Genomic DNA, 23,920 nt, shown 5'->3' with positions numbered 1-23,920 from the left:
AATCATTTCAATTTTATGTTGAAGGTGCTGATGCTCTTTCACGTGAAGAAGAGATAGCCAATCACTCTGAAGAAAAACAAGATGTGGTACAACCTGAAGAAGAAACTGCTGGACCGTCCATTCCATCAGAATGTGAAGACATAATTGATAAAAAGAAAATTGAGTGGAGGCATAAAGAATTTACTACACCACCTATTGAAGATTTTATCATGGATGAAACCAGATTTTCTGAATCAGATTTCCCTATAGACTATTTTACTGGATATATAGCACAGGAGTGCACAGATTTAATTGTAGAGAAAACAAACATGTATGCTCTGCAGAAAGGCCACAATTTCCAGCCAATGAATGCTGCAGAGATTTCGGCCTTCATAGGTCTGCACATCTATATGTCAGTGCTAAAATTCCCCAGAATTGAAAAGTATTGGAGGCATTTCCTAAAAGTTTCCATTTTCACCAAAACAATGACTAGAAATTGTTTCTATCAATATTGAGGTCGAATTTTCATGTGATAGATAATTTGAAAATAGATGTAACTAAAGATAAGTTTGCTAAGGTTAGGCCCATTTTCAATTTTGTAAAAAAAGATGCAATGAGTTGGAAGTTGAACAGGAGACTTGTGTGGATGAGCAGATGATTCCATTTAGAGGACAACACAGTATTAAATAGTACATTAGAGAGAAACCCAACCCATGGGGGATAAAGAATTTTGTTCTATGTGGCAGAACTGGGCTCATGTACGATTTCATTCTGTATCAGGGGAGTACCACTGAGATTGATCAGGGTAATGTGAAGAAACTTGGTTTGGGAGCTTCTGTTGTTCTCCATCTTGTGCAGAATGTTTCAAAAATCAACCATTTCTTGTACTGTGATAACTTCTTTACCACATACAACCTCTTTGAGGTTTTGAAAAAAAAATTATATAGGCAGGAGGTACCTGTAGGGTAAACCGTTTTGGTAAAACACAGTTCCTCAATGATAAGGAAAGCTTGAAAAAGGGTAGGGGGTTTTCACAACAACTGACTAGTCGAGATGGCAACATAGTCCTTTGCAAATAGACTGATAATCGATATGTTGTGTTGGCATCAAATTTTGTTGGTATTGGAGAAATGGTTGAGGTGGAGAGGTGGGACAAGAATGCCAAATAAGAGGTGAAAGTTCTGAGACCCGAGGTAGTTAGGCAGTACAATTATGGGATGGGAGGGGTTGACAAATTTGTCCAAATGGTAGCACTGTACAGAATTTTCATAAAAAGCCGTAAGTGGCCATTGCGAATGTATTTCCATGCCATTGATATGGCTAGTGTCAATTGACATGGCTTGAATATAAAGTTTCCAAAGAGGCAAACACAGAGAAATTCTGTGACTCACTCGATTTCAAATTGAGGCTGGCAGAAGCGTTGATAAAGTGCAAGACCACTGTTGGCAGGAAAAGAGGTCGACCATCTGTAGATGAAGACCAAATACCATCTACCTCAAAAAAAAACAAACTGTTGAGGTGAGGCCTATCCCAGAAGTTCGAAAGGATCACGTGGACCATAAGCCTGAATATGACCAAAAAAAGGATGCCACAAGATGCAAAAATCCAGGTTGCACAAAGAAGACACATGTGTTTTGTCAAAAATGCTTGGTGCATCTTTGCTTTGTACCTGGAAGGAATTGTTTTTCCAATTTCCATTAGTTGGCTTACATTGCCCTATTCTTTCCATTTGATTGTTGTTTGTGATAAATTTTGAATATTTTATAACATTGCCTTATTTCAATTATTTTTATGTGGTTATTTGTTTAGGATGAATTTCTAATATTTTTTAAACATTGCCCTATTTGGATTTTTTATGTGATTATTGCTTAGGATTAATTTTTTTATTATAGAAGTGGATTTATAGATAACATAGCTCATATTCATTCAGCCTGAATTCATATCCATTCTGAATTATCACAATATATTGGGTGCTTCACACAGTGACTCTGTTGACTCCTCATGTCCATTACAATGGACATACTAGAAAAATGGTAAATATGTGATTTTTCTCATTTTTATAGTTTTATTCATTTTACTAAGTGTATACATGTAAAAAAATGAAGAAAAAGATTTTTTATGTGCCAAAAAAATCAGTAGTGAAAGGGGACTTTTGATTTATTTATTTTATTTCCTTGTCAATATCGGGGTACCAAGGAAAAATTCCAGGAAAAATTCTGGTCGATTACAAGTCCCAAGAATTTAGTTGAGGAGGAGAGTATTAAGCTATTTCTAATGGTTAAAGGTGAGTCTCATCTATCCTCGTTTGATTGCATATGGAACGAAATTGTATAAGGTGTGTTTTACTGCAATTTAAGAAAAGTCCATTTACTTTAAACCACTTGTTGATTTCTATGAGTGTATTCTTCAATTGAGTTACCAGTGTGATCTGATCAGCATTCGATGCTATACAAGTTGTGTCATCCGCATACATAATTAACTTTGAATTGGCTGTTGCCTTAGGTAAATCATTAATATACACCAAAAAGAGCAAAGGTCCGAGGACAGATCCTTGTGGTACTCCATTTGGGACCCTGGTAAATGATGAACATTTTGCAGAAGATGGATCTCTCACACATTGCTTCCTGTTGGAAAGATAGGAGCGGAGCCATCTTAGAGCTGTGCCTACTATTCCATAAAAGCTCAATTTTTCTAGCAGGATATCATGATTTACACAGTCAAAAGCCTTTGAAAGATCGCAGAATATGCCAGCAGCATGCTGTGATTGATCAATTGCAAGTGACATATATTTGACAAAATCATAGATTGCTCCAGAAATGTCCTTCTTTTTACGAAATCCAAACTGGTCTTCAACAAATAATCCATTATTCTCGAAATGAGCAGTCAACCTAGATACAACTGCCATCTCATATATCTTTGAGAATACAGACAGTATTGCAACTGGTCTATAATTACTCAGATCATTGGGATCTCCTTTTTTAAGAGAAGGTAACACATTACTATATTTTAAAATGTCAGGAAACACACCATGCTTGAAGGATTGATTAATTAGAGAAGTTAGAGGTTTAATCATTTGGATAGCACATTTTTTTAAAAGAAAAGGGGGAAACTCATCCCAGCCAGGTGCTCTGGATGCTTTCATTTTCTTTATTAAGGTAATTATCTCATGTTCCATCACCTGAGCAAAAGAAACTAAAATGCTGTTTGTTTTTGGTTGTCTATTACAATACTCAAATGCAGTTTTCATGTCTGTATTTAAGTTCAATGTGTCGCAAATATTTGAAAAAACTGATTGAATGAATTCAATGTTGATTCAATTGGAGCATCATTGAATACTTTTGACAATTTCAACTCTTTCCCTCCCTCTTGTGTCTCTTGTTTAACTATTTTCCAAGCCATTCTTGTTTTGTTATCAGCCTGACGTATTCTGTTACTGTTGTATAATATTTTAGCCTGTCTAATGCACCTATTTAGAATTCTTTTGTACTGTCTCGCATATGCTCTGAGTTCAGGACAGTCAAGTAATCTGGATTGAGAGTGTAATTCCCTAGCTCTGGCACACGATGTACGAATACCTAAAGTAATCCAGCCTTTATCAATATTGTTGCGTGATTTATGGCTTTTTATAATTTTACGCGGAAATGATTGCTCTAAGTATAAATTTGTCATTGTGTGGAATTTATTGTACAATACATTTGAATCTGAGATCATTCTGCTCATATGAAAAAGGGAGTCCCAGTTTTAACTTGATAAAATTGTAATGAAGTTGTTAATATTCATATCTGAGAATACTCTGACTGTTTTAGTTACTTTCTTGTTATTTTCCTTAGTCGATTTATTTTCTTTACCATGTGCCAGAAGTTTTTTTGGAATATTTATCATCTGTGTTGTATGGTCCGACAGATTTGTGTTGATAATTGATGTACTGCATTGGTCCAGAGCAAAATCGGAAGCTATGTTGTCAATACACGTTTGAGAGCCAGGTGCAAGCCTAGTCGCGTCGGTGATATGTAAGTGCAAGTTATATGAGTTAAGTAAATCAACCAATCTAGACCGGGATACTGTATCTCTCAGTACGTCTATATTAAAATCTCCAGAAAGAATTTGTTTATATTTTGGAAATTTTCTACTACAAAATTCTAACAACTTATTGAGCTGTTTGAAAAAAAGATTCAATGATATTTTTGAGTTGATAAGTGATCCATAAATATTAAAAATAATGATGTTCATATCTCCAGTTATTTTAGCACCACAACACTCAAAAGATTGCTCTATACTAAATTTTTCAAACTCCTTGGTTAATTCACAGTCCATATCATGTCTTGCAAGTATACAGGAACCTCCTCTAATTCTCTCAGTTCTACAATAATTAGAAATAAGTTTGAAGCTGTGAAACCTATGCAATAGAAACATATTACTATCCTTCACCCAATGCTCCATGAGACAGACAATATCGGGCCTAGTGTTTAAAGAGTCAAAAAATAGGTTAATTTCATCTACTTTGTTGCTTTGTGTAATACCCTGAATGTTCCAATGCATTGAATTAAGATTTACTTTAGATCTAAAAAAGTCGTATCACCTGTGTCAGTTATCAGTTCACTGTCATCACATCTTTCAATCGAGTTCTTCAGCTGTTGTTTGTCACTTTCACTTGAGTTTGAATCTGCTGATAACATCTGCCAGAGTGGATGTTTGTCTTTCGAGGTGGCGTCATTACAAGTTATTCCATTAACGTCTATGTTGTTATGAGGTTCTGCAACATGGTCAGTTGAAAATCACTGGACAATCCTATCAGCAATGACTCGCTTTCCAGTTAAGCTCAAATGCAACCCATGACGGGTGTAGAAGCATCTACCCAGTCCATGCACATTGAGCAATTTGACGTTCGTGAAGCGGTTGATGAGCACCTTCAGCATTTCATTAACTTTTATTATTGTGGCATTGATAGGTGAAGACAATGGAAGATCGTGTCGGTATGGTACATTCGCCAAGACAACACGAGTGTGTGTCAAATTCTGAAGCTGCGTTATAAGAGTGTCTAGGTAGCTTTCATGGCAACCTGTCAAACAGTCATTTGTGCCACCCATCAGCACCATCATGTCACGCGCCGACATAGATCCACATTCTTTGTCACACTCAGAAATAACTGATTTAAATAATGCCCCTGGCTTCAGTATACTGGTGATTTGAGCCTCAGTCCTTTCTGATAACAGCTTGTTTAGTCTTCTACCTTGGCTAGCAGAAAATAGTCTGATTTTGCCACCCGAAATTGGCTGCCTTTTCAAATTTAGCGCCAAATTGCAGACATCTCCAGCTCCAACACTGCAAGATTCTACTTTTTCTGAACTTTTAGCTGAATTTTTAGTTTTAATATGCCTAGGATATAGAGTTCTATGTTTTTTCAACATTGTCGGTGACTTGTGAATGTGTGAGTTCACTGGCACTCTATGGGCTGTTGACTCGTCTACTGACAACAGTGAAAACCTATTGTGCAACTTTATAGGACTACCGGTAAGTTCATAAGACATGGCACATGAGCTGTCATGATGTGCCCTCCATTTATCAGCTTCTTTTTTATGTATGTCTACCTTATTTCTTAAAGTATTGTTGTCCACTTCCAATATCTCCATAGAGATCGTCATGGATGTAACTGTCTTTGTCAAGGAATCAATTTCTTCTTTAAGTTTTTTGTTATTTATATTAATACTCTGACAATTTTCACAAAAATCAGTAGGCAACTCGACAATTGTACTCTTATCAACCATAATACCTCTAAGTGAAAACTCTGTCGAGTTTCTGTTCTCTAACTCCAGGGTAAGACGTTGTATCTTGTCCACTAAGGCTGATTGACTCTCAGTCAGCTGTTCTATTCTACCAATTAATTCATCTTTGGTCTTCAGGATGTTTTCATCAGTCTGGGAGCAAGAATTGAAACAAACTGGTTTCCGAAAAGACCCCAGAGACGAGTCTAGTGACGCCCTATTTGTGAATTTTAATTGCTGCTTGATACTGGGAATCGAACCATTTACAAGTGTACGCAAAAGATTTTTTGGAATTTGATGTGGTGGATGCTTCTTATGATTATCAGTGTAACCTTTTACACAGTCAATTTTTGATGAGGTATGGTAGAAACCGAAGCAGGACATCCAGTTGAGCAGCATCACCAGCAAATATCTCTGCAAACCAGAGTATGGCTCTTTCTAAAACAGTAAGCTTTATAGTACAAGGCCAGGTTGTCCTTTGTTGTTCTGTATGTCTCGAGTTGAGAAGTCATTTTTTCTAATTAGGAATATTACCGTATTTGTTAAAAGTGAATTTTAAAGATTTTCCTCTCGTTATTGAACCTGATACCGCTACTAAACGAACCAGCTGACTATAAATATACTGTAGGAAAGTGAAAAAGAAAGGAGATAGTAGCGCCTAGAGAGCAAACAAGGCGGGGAAGAAATGTGGAAGCTCCTGAGAAAGAAAAAGGATGACAGGAAAAGGAGAATGACAAGAGAACAGGAAACAACAGTTTATTTTAAACATAGTAGTCAGCATCAGAAGAAGACACTGTCAGTATGTCCTTTAAAGCATATCCAGTTTATAGGCTACTGGCTACACTGGTCACAGATGGAAGAAAAATTGGGGTCGCAGAGTATTGCCCAAGAATGGTATATAGAAGGTTACCTTGATCACATAAGAAGTGTGGAGAACGCAGCCGGCTATGGTGTGACGTCATGCTGCGACCTCTCGGCCTGGCTTAACATGCATTCAAACGTAAAAATGCCCAACTTTGAGCCCTCATAGCAAATTAACCAACAACACTACATAGAAGTGAGTAACATCAGAATTTCCATCATTTTATCCTCTTTGAAACAATATTAGAACCAATTTTCAATAAAAATCCTATAAATTTTACTGGCAAGTCTAAAACAAATCGTTCAAACACACGATTCAATTTGATAATACTATTTCAAATTCGTTTTTGTACTTTCTCTTAATTTTTTTCTGCATCGTTTTAGTTCTTTCTCTTATGTAGATTCTATTTTCATTTAGAAATTATTTAAAAATTTCATCCCCCTCATCTATACTGGGGAAGGGGAAGGGAAAATCTATTTGAGAGAGAGAGAGATATCTCTTTTCATCCCCCTCATCTAAACTGGGCAGAGGGAAGGGGTTAGAAAGAGAGAGAGAGAAAGATATATCTCTCTCTTTTCATCCCCCTCATCTCCACTGGGCAGGGGGAAGGGGAAAATCTATTTTTAGAACACCCCCCAACACCCCCCACCCTGCGGGCGGGGGGAAGGGGTGGCGGGATGGATGAGTGGCGAGAGGGGGGAGGGGGTTTTGGAGCAAAAAAGCTTCCCAGAAGTATCAGTTTGTATCTACTAAGGTCTGTGGAAAGAACTAACTGCTTCTTTAGGAATTTCAGAATATTAACATTATCTTATCAACAACTCCTGAAACAATGCAAACCCATCAACGGTTGTCTAGTATCATCAGAAATATAAACAGTCTAGATAATCCCTAAGAAAGTATGAACATCACTTAAACATTATAAAGATTTTTATTTATCCTTATTATGAACAAAAAATAGATAATCTCGACTTTCAATGACTTCAATGCTGTTATTTTATCAACAAATATAAAGCGCATTACACTACCATACTGTAAGGTTGTTGGAACATTTTATGGAAAACTAATGTCATGGTATTTGAAGTTATAATTATTCAAAGTATTTGAATTATAATTGAGATCTATTCTTGCTTTACACAAGTGTTCTTTGCATTCATAAGTATCTCATGGACACATTGAAATCAATAATAACATTATGCTGTGAATAATATGATAGGTCCTTTGTAAATTTGTGTTCCATGGAAAGAATCAATAAAATATAATAATAATCATCAATATTAATAATAATAATAATAATACTGCACTGAGTAGAAACAAAAACACAATAAAAGAGCAACGTGTTGACACTACCCTTTCCAGTAGACAACTGGAATAATCATCAGTAACCAGACAGTTCAACGATCTAAAAATAGCATGGTGAAAGGTTCCACGAATTCTCTAAATTGATTCTAGGTATTTGTCACTAATAAAGTCCTAAACAAATAGTCATATACAAATGTTTGCAACTAGAATTCCGGGTGAAGATACTATCAACTTCCACAAACGATTGTCAAATAAGTAACAATCATTTTTAAATATAATTGGATGACCAGCATGAAAATTATATTTGTTCGCTTTATTTTGTTGTATTATTGTTCAAAATAAGTCCAAAACAAATAAGTTACCAGCCTTATCACAAATATGAATCGGATACCAATTGGTATGATGCCTTACCAATAATTGAATATAGTGAAAGATTCAAGGACTTTCTACACTTTTCGAAATAAATTAATGTTTTCAAAATAAATATTGATGTAAAGCTAGTTTCTTTCTGCATATTCAAATTTTTCATCAATACAGCGGTTTTTATGTGAGGGATTGATATTTGATGCAGAGTTTTGTATGTAATTCAAATGGGAAGCCGGCGTTTGCCGGCCGAAAGGTCGGAGTTTGAAGTAGGTTCATGCACAAAGTAGGAGGAATCCTCTTCTCTGTGGTTCATGCCATCTCATGCGCGTAAGTAAATGCGATCGAGGCAACCTGCTATACAGCTTGGTTTACTAGCGGAAATCCACACAAAAAATTCTATTGACCAAATGTAGGCAACGTTTTCCAACTCGTCGAATCTTTTTCATTGGCTTCTTTTTACAGAGCTGTAGGTGATTATTTTGACATTGAGTTCAGATTCATATTGTTGGTTGAATACTATAAAGGACAATATTATCAAGAATCATTGAATATTCTGATCACACAAAAATTCAATTTATAAATTGTTTGTTATTTTTCGAAGATGACATAATTATTATGTATATAACTTCTATTTACTGTACTTGTTGAAATCTATTGTTGGGTTCTATTTATTTATTCAATTTTAGGTTTTTAGTTGAATAGCAATAGCTTTAAAGCCAATATTATTCTACCAACTTAGATGTAACAAAAACTATTTCATGTTCTTATCAACCAATCAAAGAAGTCTGCCACATGTAAAAAAACACTTTTAATAGGCCTATTTACTTTTCAGCCTTTTTAATGTTACTACAAACTAAGAGGATTACAGGTTCAGTGCTGCCAAAAAATGATAGATGTAAATAGGAATAGACCCAGTTTGTCTTTTAGTGTTCCACTTTGATGGCGTCAGTAAAAACTGACCATTTTTTGGTGAGTGTCGGCTTTCAGGGCAGATGGAACTCCAGAGACCCAAAAAATTGAATTGAATCATAGATGGTTGTAGATACAGGTTTATTAATATAATATTAACTGTTCATTCTCCTTTAAAATAATCAATTATATTTTTTATTAAGTGATAAATTATATTTTTTAATAATTTCATAGTGAATTTACATAATTAAGATGAAATATTTTGCTAATTCATTATTAATTCTACATTGTTGAAAGACGATTTGACAGCAGAGCAAAGCGAGAAAGAGATAGCGCTATCCGCTTTGTTGAATGATAGACAAGGATAGCAATACCATCGCTAATCAAACACTGCCATTATATCGTAGACCTCACTATAGCATTATCATTGGTAAACAAACTACGCCATTATAACGTAGACCTTACTATAGACTTTCTTTCAAGATGGCGGATTTTGGCATCAGGATAAGCAGCTTCTCTTTGTCTCAGATACAGAGTAACGGCCAGCAACGGTCACAGTTATCACATAGTCATTCAAAAGTATTCTTTGAGTATCTATAGTGAGGTCCACGTTATAATGCTAGTGTGTGATATGCAATGGTGTTGCTATCCTTGAGTATCATTCAACAAAGCAGATGGCTCTTTCTCTTTCACACATTGCAAAGTTGCCACATCGTTTATCAACAATGTAGAAATTCAACTAATTGACAAATAGGGTTAAGGGTTATGTTTTATTTAGGTTATATTTAATAATGTTTCATAAGGATAGGTTAGGTTTTTGCTTTGAAATTGCAATATGCTAGAAGGGGCTAGGGTCCAGGTAGAGTTATGGTTTTTGTTGTTTCAAAGGTGAAAGGATCGGTAAGGTGGTTAGGAGTTTGCTTTGAAATCCAAAGTATTGAATGTGAAAGAGTTAAGGGTTAGGTTTTTTTAAGTTATATTTAATTATGTTTCATGAGGCTAGGTTAGGTTTTTGCTTTAAAATTGCAATATGCTAGAAGGGGGTAGGGTCCAGGCAGAGTTATGTTTTTTGTTGTTTCAAAGGTGAAAGGATAGGTTAGGGGGTTAGGAGTTCGTTTTGAAATCCAAATTATTGAATGTGAAAGGGTTAGGGGTTGGGGTTTTTCAAGCTATATTTAATAATGTTTCATGAGGCTAAGTTGGGTTTTTGCCTTAAAATTGCAATATGCTAGAAAGGGCTAGGGTACAGGTAGAATTATGGTTTTTGATATTTCAAAGGTGAAAAGATAGGTTAGGGGGTTGGGATTTTGCTTTGCAATTGCAATATGCTGGAAGGGATCACGGGTTTTTACCAAGATTTATGTTTATTAATGTTTTAAATATGAAAGGGGAGGTTAGGGGGTTAGGTTTTGGCTTTGAAATGACAATATGCTGACTTTTTTGTAGTGTTTTTTAACATTAGTTAAATAACAACCGTTATATTTTATTAATTATATTATTGAAAAATACTCTTTCTTTTATTTAATGAAATGATGATAATATGTTGAATATTAAATCGAATTTAATGATAAATCATCATTGGATAATAATATCAACATCAAAATGGAATGACGGCTCCAGTTACGGTGCTCGGTAACGATCATCACAAAGAACGTTACATTTAAAGAACTGAATGGAACGGGAAAAAACCGTTACTAACGCATGCGCGATACGGTGCTGTCTGAGGCCTAAAGTGGTTTGTTCAGGATACTATTTTTTTATAGCCGACTTTTCATTCTGTATGTATTCTGTGGTAGCGTGACGTCAGAATCAGATGCTTTCTTGGTTTTGGTATCAACGTCAAAATCAAAAATTTATTTAGTCTGTGTTGTTGAGTTGCAAAGAGAGGTTATTTTATGTTGGCCAATAAAATCGGTCGTTGTTTCAAGTGTTTACAATTATTCTTTTGCCCTTGTGTTCAAGTGATAGTGATTGTTTTACTGTCTTTTTATTATTTTCTTACATTCTAGATAGGCTGCATAGGATTATCAGCTTTACTTGAGTAAGTAATTTTTAATAGTAGCCTATTATGAATTATTAGCCTATAAGTATTTTCTTTACTTTTGGTGCGCGCATAGACTACTAATAGTGTGCTGAAATATTAATTGTAAATTTGTGAGCTTATCATTATTAAATACCTTCAATTTCATGAAGTTTCAACCTAACTTTTAGAATTGATAATAAATCAGGGGACACTATAATCCGTGTAATCCAGCAATGACACCTAGATTACCTATATTGATAGAAGTTTATTAAATTGATTTCCAATATTGGTTTCCTCTGTTGAAATTTGACATCAGGTAGTTGGGCATGTAACAATTAGCAATTACACCGGAATACAAGGACTTAGTCTAGGGTAGTCAGGTCCTCCCCCCCTTCCTAAATCTGTATTTATTTTCTCACTAATTTCAGAAAAATGAAAATTTTTTAAATAGGTAGACTACAGTATTTAAAATTATTTTAGGTACATTCAGCTTTTTTAAGTACAAGATATTTACAAATTTATCGAATTTGGTGAGCACTATCAGACTAGACAATTGTATAGTTGCTTCCCACTTCCAAACAAAACCCCGGCCTTAGTCTTTATCTAAATACTGGAAATGATATGGCCAGCACCCCCTGGGATGTAGTACTTCAGAACCCTGGTGACTCCAGCTTGTTTGAGACATTTTTCAATTGAGATTTAACTTCTTTTTCCCTGAAAAACTCAAATCGTATCGCTCTCAGCAACCACAGAAGAGACAGAGCCGTGTGAGAAGTCATCAAGAGTGGTATACTGATGATCTTGCCAGGCTGAAGGGACTTATGCATTTCTTTGAAGGATAGGTGTGCTGGTGACATGGACAGATACCGATGTGCAAAGTCCATCTATAAGAAGCATATTGAGCAGGCTAGGAAGCTGGCAACGGCCGCAAGGATTGAGAATGCACCAAATCGCTGTAAGGCGGCATGGGATGTGATAAACTAACATCGGTCCTTGCCAAGGAGACAGCTTGATTTTGCAAGTCCTGATGAATTCAACACTTTTTTCATCGAGTCAGTGGACAGCATTGTGCGAGATCTGCCTATAGTTGATGGTGATCCAGTTGAGCTGCTGGCTGCACGAGTTCCAGTGCTGGCTGCACGAGTTCCAGCAGTGCATGCTCGTCTGCCTTTCTTCCACCCCATCACTTCGCCTGCCCTGATTAAGATTGTCCGCTCTTTCAAGCCATCCCGGAGCCCTGACGTATATGGAATGTCCGTTTTCATGCTACGTGAGGTGGTGGATGCTATTGCAGAACGTCTTACTGCAGCAGAACTGCCTGAGATCCGCCATCTTTCCTGACTTTCTGAAGGCCTCGAGAACCGTTCCTGTGTATAAGAAGGGTGATCACCAGAGCTTAAAAAGCTTCAGGTCAATATCCATGAATCCAATCTTTGGAAAAGTGGTTGAAGCAGTCATCAAGCCTCAACTTGAGAAGTTCTTTGAGATAAATAAGTTCTTTTCTCAAGTATGCAGTACGGTTTTCTGTTCTAACGTACCGTGACGTGTCGTCCCGGAATGTGAGTGTAAGCGCTGTTATCAGGTCTGGCTGCCATCGATACGCCAATCCAATCAACCCATCAGAGATCATTCTGTGTTGTCGTGTTGGCGAAAAATCGGTGTGTTGAAATTAACAAAATAAACTACCAAAATGCTGATTCCCTACAAACTTCATTTCTCACTTTTCATGATTTTAGAAATCAATATATTTTTCATAATATTTGTTGCAATTTTAATCATCAGATTAAAAAAGAAAAATGTAAAAAAATGTTTTCTAACTCCAAACTAGAATCATGGTCTCAGCTTATGGAAAGACAAAGTTAGTAGACAACTGTCTATCAATTTTGATGGGAAGATACATTTTCAAGATGTTCAATGTTTTTGAACGGGTAGTATTATAGTCCACTAGACAGCTGATTTATGATGAATAATTCTATAGTCTGATTTTTAATATTGGTGTTCGAAGGAAACTCCTTTTCCTTTTGTTATTATCATTAAAATGCAAAGTTTTAAAAAACCTTATGTATACGTCGACGCGAAATTCAAAAAGGAACATACCTGTCAAATTTCATGAAAATCTATTGCTGCGTTTCGCTGTAAATGCGCAACATATAAACATTAAAACATTTAAACATAAAGATAAAACCGTCGACTTGAATCTTAGACCTCACTACGTTCGGTGAAGCACTTCGCTCGGTCAACTATACAGTAACCACATTTATCTTTCAATTTTGATGAAACGTTCCAGATGAGAAAGGTGGGATGGCACTTCCAATTTTTATTTTATTGAAAATGGCTAAATAAGTAATAGGCCTAAACATACAGTGGTTTGGAGACCCAAGATTACTGTTCTACGAGTACTATAAATACGAGCTCTCGTATATATCTCTTATCGTTGTTTCTGATATTCTTTCTAAAACCTGAAACTCATATGCATGATTGATAGCAAAGAATTCAAGTCGCAATTTTTTGTCCCAAACCAAAAGGAAACTACAATAGCTACAACCAGTCCTTTTCGATTCCTGATTAGGATGAAGCGGGTTTCTTTTTTCTTGAGATCTCAACAAGAAAGAGAGTGACAAAGTAATCCGATCTTGTATTACAAATTCACAAGTTATGTGATACTCTTCTCTGTAGAAGTCATTGCACTTCATAGGCTTGGCTTGGTTTGGCTTGTATTCCGTCATTAACTAAGTAAACCTAGTTGACAAACAGGGAATGGAAAGTGTGCTGTTCAAATACGTTCAAGACTCATTTCGATTCATTCAATTCCGCGAACGCTGTGCTCAAGTTGATAGAAATGCAATAGGTACTGGATAAAGACAGAATATAATTAAAACTATGTTAGATGCTTTGATCAAGGTTTTCTATAATAATTTAATACGAATAATTATAGTAAATGAACAACTGTGAGTGCAACCAGATTTAATTACTATAAGAATATCAAATCAAACAAGACAAAAATAACAGATGAACATAATAACAGATGAACAATTCACCAGATTTTATTCAAGCAATTTATATTAGGTCTATAGCATTAGAGACAAAGTTAGAAATCACACCTAATCATTATGGAAAATGTCAAAGGATATTTTTTATTGTCGGTAACTTGTAGGTTCTACAATAATTTTTGAAATTGTATACTATCAAATTACTTCTTCATACTAAATAATATTCCGTTCCACTTATTGAAAATACTGATTGAAAATAGGAAAAATATTACATTTTGTTATCTACTTCCTGTCACTGATTACAGTATCATTTCCACAATTCACAGTTATTTTCAACTGAATTATTACGGCAAATCAAAACAATATAATCATGCAACAATTATTTCGGACATGATCAGGCATTATGTAATGGACAATGGGGGAGGCACTCTTCTTGTGCCCGTTACTTTATGTAACACCACCATAAATATATTATAAATTATAAGTAATTAAACAATCTTCAGGTGGATGTTTAATAAATAATAGATTGTTTGAAATATGATATTAGGGCCTACCTGAATAAACAATGAAAAATTTGTTCTGGGATCAATTAAAATTTTAGAAAATTCTCATCTTTCTTAGTAAGTTGTCTAATAAGTTTAGATATTTTTTGTGTATCAACAGTAAAATATCAAAATCAATGTAATCGAAATTGGAATCGTGAGATCTGGGGATCAGAGTTCAGGTTCTCACGGATCAAATGTCAGAAAATCCATTGCGTTGACAATCTCATGAAGCGACATTCAGCACATTCATAATGGTAGATATCACTCAAGAATAGTATATAGCTTTATAGGCTACTATACTTGGACATTACTATCTGTTAGTTGTGTAACCAGAGTAGGCCTACTGTAGAACCAACGTTAGTAGACTGCCTACTAACGTTGCTGTAGAACTACTTAAATAATCTTGTCTAGAATACCTATAGACCCCAGTAATTGTAGAGTTAGGTTTGTACTGCTGTTTATTGATGGTTTTGATTGTCTCTGAATAAAAAAAGGGACCGTACTAGGAACGATAGAGATGGAAGAGTGGGTTAATATCGTACCGGACGTACGTTATTTGTCCTAGTTAATAAAAGCTAGATGAGGAGAGGCTGTTTTGGCCCTGTAGTGAAATCATGAAGCTCCGTATAGTGATGAGAAAGAAGCTGATTTTAAACGTAGTAAGGACATTCTTCTTGCCGTTGTTTCCTGATAATACAGTATTAGGAAGGTGAGTTATTAGGAACACAGATCCGTATATATATATATATATATCAATAAATTCGTACGTAATAAGAACAGGCTCATAGCACTGTATTTGTTTACTAAATAATCTCTGTTGCGTCAACAGGTAATAGATTGGAAGTATTTCATATTATGTTTGAGAGATATGTTTAGATGATATGAAATTATGTTTAGAGATAGGATAGAAGTGCAACTACCAACTACAATATGATGTAGAAGCCAGTAATAATAAAACTATTTCAAAATATTGAAATATGTCGATGATGAATGGCTAATGAGATAGTGCAAAGCCAAGAAATAAACAAAAGGAAGATTGCTTTAGAATATTGTAGGCCTACATTTTGTTACAGAACATGGCCAATCTGTCTCATTTAAAGTAATTGAAAGTAATTGAAAGTAAATTTAAAGTAATATGAAAAGTGAAATCAATCCTAAAATTTTCAAGTAACAATTTTAACACATAACAAATTTTAAAGTAGCATTGAGTAGAGGGCTAGTTAAAAATGTTAAAGTAACATGTAAAGTGAAAACAACCCCAGAATGCTTCTAAGAATATTGCATTTTTATGGGGCTTCTTCCAGTATCTACAATGTAAATTATAATGTTTGAGTTTTGGAATCTACAGGGAATATTTTCAACCGTATGTTGTATTAAAATATTATGGAATTGTATAAAAATCTATGATCTATTTTATATGAATTTGATTTTATTATATTACTATAATAAAAAGGTTGTCATTTCAAATTAGTATACATTGTCATTAAATGCATTTTTTATTATCATAAGCTTAAATTTATAAACAGGTTGAATAAACCCATTACAAACCTATGTATACAAATCACGATGAATTGAAATAAAATATGATTTCATGGAAACTTCTCTGAGGAAAGGAAGCTAGTATAGCCTGTAGTTGGTATGCGTATTTGGTATGTAGACATTTGAATTATCACTGTTTTCACCATTGATGAATACGGGGAACAGCGCTGCCTGCTTTCTTCTATAAATCGATAAACAAACCAAGTTTCTATAAATAGGCTATATATATATCCCCAAAATATTTCGGAATTTCATTTGCAATGTCGTTGAACTTCACCAAAAGTTGGAATTCTTCTATGCATGTTGTTTATTTACTCGTATGTTTTGTTGTTTCCTATCTCTTATCAGGACAAGAAAACATCTTCGCTTGAATCATTGTATTTTTTAAAAGACAACTCTGTGAAAGGTTGAATTAAAATTTTATGCGTTTTCGTTTTTAGAAGTTTTTTGTGTTTTCTCGATGTAAGCTTATCTTGGTGCTGTCATTGTTAACGTGACTTATCTCACGCCGTTTTAGTGAAATTATAGTGGAATCTTTCCGCATGTTTGTCTGCAACTTAATCGTGACATTTGAGAGAGATCACTCCGTAAGAAATCGTCACGAATTACAGATTAAGTTAATTTTATATTGATACATACCTTTTTTCAAAAATCTGCGTTAATCAAAATGTCGCATGATACTGTTGTACAATAAAATCATTCATACTCAAATTTATTTTATATAAATGCAGATCTACTTCATTCAAAAGATCAATCCTCTCTCGTGAAATTCTAAATTTCATATACCTCTGCCATTCAAAATATAAATGATTTTCACTATAAAATAGAAATGAAAAGTCTATTTCAATGTAAGTTATCGTTTTTCATTTCCAGTGAAAAATTATTTTTTTGATGCGGAAAGTACCTTAACTAATAATTTTATAATTTTAAGAAGAACTTACAGTATAAATCTGTAATAATAAAAATCTGTAAGTTACATTTTTTGCATAAAATATGTTGCCTAAGTTACATTTTTGCATTACAATAGAAATCTGTGGGTTACATTTTTTCCTAGCTAAGTAATATTTTCAATTCAATAGCACACGACATTTAAATATCGTTCAAGAGTGTGCTTTATCTCGTTTATTTCAGTTCATTTTCCAATCTGATATCAATTGGGTTATTGTTGAGTGAGTCTGGTACTTGATGATTTTAGACTACTATTTAATTCATTGTTCTAGGACTTGTTAACTTCTTCTAGCCTTCATCTGGTCTCAATTTCTATTGATGCTATAATAGTGCTTTGGCTACAATATTTCACTGTATTAAGTCTAATATTCCACCACAAGTTTTGGTTGGTGTTTTTCTATTCTTGGAAACAGTGTGATGAATTCTATTGCACATTATTTTTGTTGATTTGTTTCTAGTTATAATTTTCCGTTAACCGTGTAAGAGTTTCACAACATTTATCAATGTCATCATTTAGATACTGTCATTTAGTATCAATATAATTTATTTGTAGAGTGTATATACTGTATTATATTATGTGGGTTTAGTATATTGGCGTAGAAGTTATTTGAAAAAATCAGTAGGAATATTGTTCTGAAATCAATTGATATTTAGCGAATTGGATTGTCAATTTCTACATTTTAAGAACACAATACTAATCGGTGAGTCATCTATTCCGGAAACCGTGTTAGTATCTAGATGATAGTAATTGTGAATTGCAAAATTGTGCAATTTTATTACAGTTGATAATATATCTACAAAAACAATATTGATAGTATAATCTTGAATAATTTCCGTTTGATGATTTAGTAAAGTGTGTGGACGAATGTCCCAGAAATAATTCCAGATTGTTTTACATCCGCTTATAATGAAACCGCTAACAATTTAAAACTCCAGAGGCTATAGAGTACTCCAAATTCATTGAGTTGTACAATTTTCAAAACAATATTTTGAATTCAAGAGAAAATTCACTATTAGTATAAAATCAATAAAATTGATATAAATATGGCATTTATCAGTCTGAAATCAATTATATAAATTGATAATGAAACATAAGAAATTTTATAAATACAAATATAAATCTGAGTACCCTTTTTAAATTATTTTGTCACGACATGTTTCGACTACTAATGCCACTTTCAAGTCGTGACGAAATAAATTGAAAAGGGTACTCAGATTTATATTTGTATTTATATTATAAAGTAGCCCTAAAGAAAAAAGACAGAAATTATGTTTGAAAATTAATGTAAAGATGTAATATATTTAGTTTTTTCTGTAATGAAATGCTCTTAACAGCAGCTAAATAAATGAGGATGGCATGAAATACAAAATTAAAAGGAAAAATGTTGAAACAAAATATTAGTCTAGAATTTGTATCAAATGTAGAATTAAATTGGAAAATTAATAAATTATTAAAGTAGAGATGGTGTGAAACAGAGTGGATGAGCACTACATTTCGCACTGAATTTCTAATGTTTAGGCCTACTACAGATGTTTAGGCCTACTTTCCGCTATGAAAGTGGCAGGGAGGACAAAGAAAATACTGAAGGGCGATCCAAGAAGTGAAGATCTAATAACAATTTGATTATTATTCAAGTTTCAAGGTGACTGCATCTCTGAGTTGCAATCTCTTGTGGCCAGTTGAACATGAAATATCAAATAGGCTAGTTGTAATGAACAGCGATATTGAAGAGGGGATTTCTCATGTATCTGTAGCTGTAGTGTGATTCACTTTACACTGTCAGCATTCGTAATGAATAACAACATTGCTTAAACAATAAAACCAAAGCTGACAACAATACAACCAAATTCAACCAAAGCTGAACACAACAATACAACGAAATATATATACCTATGGTATACATAGGTATTAATACCTCAATACAACCAAAACTGACAGTTAATAGTGAATCTTAATGGAATAACTGAGCAAGTCTAGTGCATAGTTGTGTTGTGTCTGGTTGTGACTGAATGCTGAAGGTAGAAGAAAACAGGTGACTGCCTGAGAAGAAGAAAGAAGATTGAAACTGAATAGAACCGATGGAGGTGCATGTGGTGACGGAGCGTGTTGATAAAATTCTTTCAAAAGGAGAGGGATGATAGTGCATCCACGTGTAAAAGTGAGATAAAAAAGGTAGCAAGCATAGAGTGTGTGGGGAACCTGTTTAGTTGTTGTGAAGGTCGTTCTTGTAGACGAGCTAAGCTGTGTCAGGCACCTGAAGGCGGTCTGTTACTTATTTAATTTACCATTGTCAAGTTATGAGGCATGGGGCGTTGAGCTCAAAATGTCGTAATCGAAATTTATTATTACAATTTGTATAAATTCAACTTATGTTGGCTTTTGAATATTGTCTAATAAATAGTAGGTATGGTAGTATCAGTAGGAAGTTTTCTTCAATTTATTTTTTCATTTACAATTTGTTATACAATTCAAAATCTTTGAGTTTTGTTTTTCTGAGAATTATGAAGCCCATGAGCCCATAGAATAGAACCCTAAGCTTAAGTTTGGTTAGGAGCACTGTTACCAGTCCAACATTTCCCAATTACCCCCGCTAGAGCAAAAAATTACCCGCATTTTGTCAAAATTACCCTCAACAAACTAAAAATTCCCTATTCAACAAAAAATTCCCTATTCAACCAAGAATTCCCTACTTACTTTCCACTGCACCTGTCAAAAAACATGAGAAAATATGAAAAATAATTTTCTTGTGGAAGATTATAAAGGTAACAATAAAAAAATAAATTGATATTTTCATTCCCAATTACCCAGTTTTTACCCTCCATTTGCCATTACCCACAGCATTACCCGCTTTTTGGCAACACTGGTTAGGAGAGGGATGGTGATGTGATGATAATAGGTGGGTACGTTATACGACTGGTAGGCTCCGAACCTGAGGATAGAATGTAAGGCATAGCTATTATATTCTATACTCTCTGTTCCTAGCCATGGTAAAATAAATTTTGAAACTTATAGCTGTCAGTGGATCCGATCTCAAGCTTTCCTTCCGGCTTTAAATAAAATATTATTACATATTTACAAGTTTTTCCTTCACCATAGATTTATTATTCACAACAAGGTTATGGTATGCTGCTGCTGATTATCTTTAGTATTTCAGTCACAAAAATAAATTCTATCCAACTTCAATTTTATTGCAAAAAAACTTCAAATTCCATAACAATGTGATAATTAAGCTAATGTTTTTTCTCTTTGATTTCAGATTTTGGACTTTTGGAACGAGATAGGTGAGATTTTCAACCTGCTCCCTCTTGAATAATAGGCAATAGCTCATTTTATTGCATAGCTTAATTAATATGCACTACTATTTCAATAATACTTTATTCGCTAAGTATACTTATAACTCAATTGAATGAGTCAATCTTAATCAACATCCATCTATGTGTATAGTTTATATAATCTTCAAAATCTTGTCGTTATGCAAAATCTAATAAGAATATTTTATTTTTACTTCAGATCTCTAATTAAAACATTTAATAGCTATCAAAATGATTAATGCCGATTCTTTTATAAAGAGTATAATTTATAGGAAGATGGATGTTTCGGAAGACGTACTATCAGGTCCCGATTTTATCTTTGACTTTTGTTTGCTGCTTGACCTTTGACTGTGAACCCTTTAGGCCTTCATTAACTAATTTAAAACTTCCAGAAACTGCAACGAATCAAATAAGTGATTTTTATTAATTGGAAGCAGTGATTCATGGCCACCATATCTTTGTATCATTATCCATGATAACTAATACGTGACTCATGTCAGATTTTGCGTCACTTGCCGTCATACTTAATCAGTATTTTGTCTTAGTCGACAATTCGTATCACACTATAATGCCGTCTACTGATTAGTAATCTCGTTTGATATTGTATGTCCGTTATAGTTAGCCTATGTCATGAGTTGTGTAAGTGGCATATATGAAGTGTGAAGAAATCATAATGCCATATTTCTTTTGATATTAGAATGCATAGGTTGCCTCTGCTTATAGTTTGGGTTATTGATATGTTCTTACTGTCTGAGCTTGTCACATATAATTATCTTTCACGATTTGAACTTTATCATTGCAGCTTCATCAGCAATTCAAATTTCTATTTTCAATTATATTTTGTTAGAAACAATTGAAAGTCAGAGATAAGGTTATAATTTTACTTATTCATCACAAAACATTGGAAGCAACAGCTCATACATTTTGATCCATTATGATGACGCAACAACCTTACTTATTAAAAAACCTGGATAAAAAAATGAAAACTTTACGCTAAACTTTGGCACAAAACATTTTTCACTATAATTTTATTACTTTAACTCAGTGGTTTAGGATTAAGAAACACCTGGGGCCTGTTTCATAAAAATTTAGAAGTCCTGTAATACAGGAGAATCACCATTCCAATTACATGTTCAATATAGCCGATAAAATCAGCTGTTCCTGTATTACAGGACTTCTAAATTTTTATGAAATAGGGTGGCCCCTGAATATTATTTTATCAAGCTCAAAGGCTGTTTAATGAAGCTGCAATATTGAACGAAAATGGGCAATGAAGTTACTCTCACAGATGTACAAAATAACTAAAAACATTTCAAAAGTACGTATCACATTAATAATTACGGTAAAACTATAATTTTTATCTCTTCTGGACCTCGAGTTATTTGTACTCATTGATATGTATTAATAACTAGCAGGTAACCCGTGCTTCGCAAGGGTCTTTCTTAAAACTTGACGTAATGAAATCTAGAAGAATTCAAAATAGGCCTATGTACAGTGAGTCAGTCATTCTATCAGGGCTCGAATAATTTTGAAATTTTAATTAAATAAAAATGGAAGAATATAATTACTTGATGTAAATAACAACACCTTCATTGAAAGACATATTAAGATTAACTGCATGCGTTTTCATATTGCCGATACAGCATTGATGAAACTGCAGACGTTTATTTAGCATTTGTCTCAAAAATTGTTCTAACTGGAAAATTAATAATCCATGCCACGTGTAGGCCTAAACATTGCATCAGGAAAACGAAGTTTCAAAACTATGTTTTTTTAGGTAGAAAGCAATATAGAAACAGATGTTCCTTTTTTAATTTCGACCATATGATTTGGTGATTTTTTAATGAAATCGAATGTACCATTAATGAAATTTAAACATTAATTCTGAAAAATCAAGAAGGAAAATTAAAATTTGGGCTTCCAGGTACTCGAGATTCATATTTTTAGAATTTATGTGCAAAGTTTGGAGATCTAAATCATTCCCGTTTTTCCGGTATGCAATCCACAAGTTGACATGTTTTGATGCGAACAAACGAACACACGAACAAACACAACCCTACTCTCTCTTATTATATAGATGAACTAATAATAAAAATAGTATGGATTACTTTTGTGCAATTAAATTACGACATTTGAACAATTACGACATAATTGTTCAAAAGTAATTATTACCAAGCAGTTCGTAATGGAAACAAACATTGAAGAATATGGATAAATTAATTTCTATGGATTACTTATTAATTTCTAATAGTGACTACCTTAAATACTACTAAATTAAATTACTATACATCTCTCTGGCAGAACGATCCTCATCACTACAGCTAATCATACTGGAAAGCATATCCAATGCAATCCTTCTTTCCAAAAAAGTAGAATAGAAACTAGGGAAAAATGTAACGTGACGTGAGAATCAATGCATTGAAGTGAAGCAGCCAGGAGCCCAGGAGCAGTTAATGAGTCTGCAATGCATGAATAAATGAAGTAGACTCGTCCCATTTCTCAGTTGACCGATTTATTGATTTCTTTGCTTGTTTAATCGTCCGAGAAGAACTGTGGACTGTGGGCGGATGATTCTTCTCTACTTAAAACAACCAAACAGAGGATTTCCGTTCGGCTTGTTTTTGATTAGAGCTTTACTGATTCCACAAGTATCATTTCATGTTCTCAATGATGAATTTTCTTGATAAAATATTAATTCCCAATCTTTTTCATCATATTCCAATTTTATGAAAGTAAGAAGTTGTGAGACATTTATATCTCTGAAGAAATTTTTATTCTTCAACTCTTCTGTCCTTTGCATTAGTTTTAGGTCTACCCATTTCATTCATTGTTCTTAATCACTAGTTGGTTAAGAAATAGTTTATTGTCATTAAATTCAGAAAAAACAAAATTTTTAGCTTTTTCTTTAACAAATAGCACAAAACCACACATGACAACAATGAAGCTCCATAATAAATTGTGATAGAAATAGTAACAATAATTGTAATTGCCCACTAATAGAACGCTCTGAAAATATAAAGTATTTAGGAATAATAGTAGATGATTCATTGAAATGGAACTAGCACATAACATATACAACTGCCAAAATAAGGAAGCTTATATACAAATTCTATCAATTAAGGCGTATCATAGACAAAGAAATGTTAAAAACTGTATACTTAACATTAGTTAAATCTCTTTTATGGTACGGTCTGTTAGTTTGGGGTGCAGCTAACTTCAGTTTTATACTGTAGATCCATTATTTAAAACTCAAAATCGCATTTTGAAAATAATGGGAAACAGGGAAATCCAGTTCCCAACTGTAGAACTATTTATAGAAAATAGAGTACTCAGTGTTAGGCAATTGTATATATTGTTGTTATTAGGGTAGGCTATATGAAAAAACA

The 23,920-nt window shown here is 33.8% G+C and overlaps 1 protein-coding gene across 1 annotated transcript in view; it reads left to right on the top strand.

Annotated features, from left to right (window-relative positions):
* Nucleotides 1–11,027: 11,027 nt before the first annotated feature.
* The window catches only part of LOC111056905 (protein draper), an 81,774-nt gene continuing 68,881 nt past the window's right edge, over nt 11,028–23,920 (top strand). The window contains exons 1-2 of the mRNA XM_039434537.1: nt 11,028–11,218; nt 20,480–20,504. The gene's annotated coding sequence lies outside the window, so the exon portion shown is untranslated. The remainder of the gene's footprint in view (nt 11,219–20,479; nt 20,505–23,920) is intronic.

This window comes from Nilaparvata lugens, chromosome 8 (assembly GCF_014356525.2).
Source record: "Nilaparvata lugens isolate BPH chromosome 8, ASM1435652v1, whole genome shotgun sequence".
NCBI lineage: Eukaryota > Metazoa > Arthropoda > Insecta > Hemiptera > Delphacidae > Nilaparvata > Nilaparvata lugens.
Note: the sequence above shows the minus strand (reverse complement) of the source record. Positions and strands in the feature narration are given on the sequence as shown.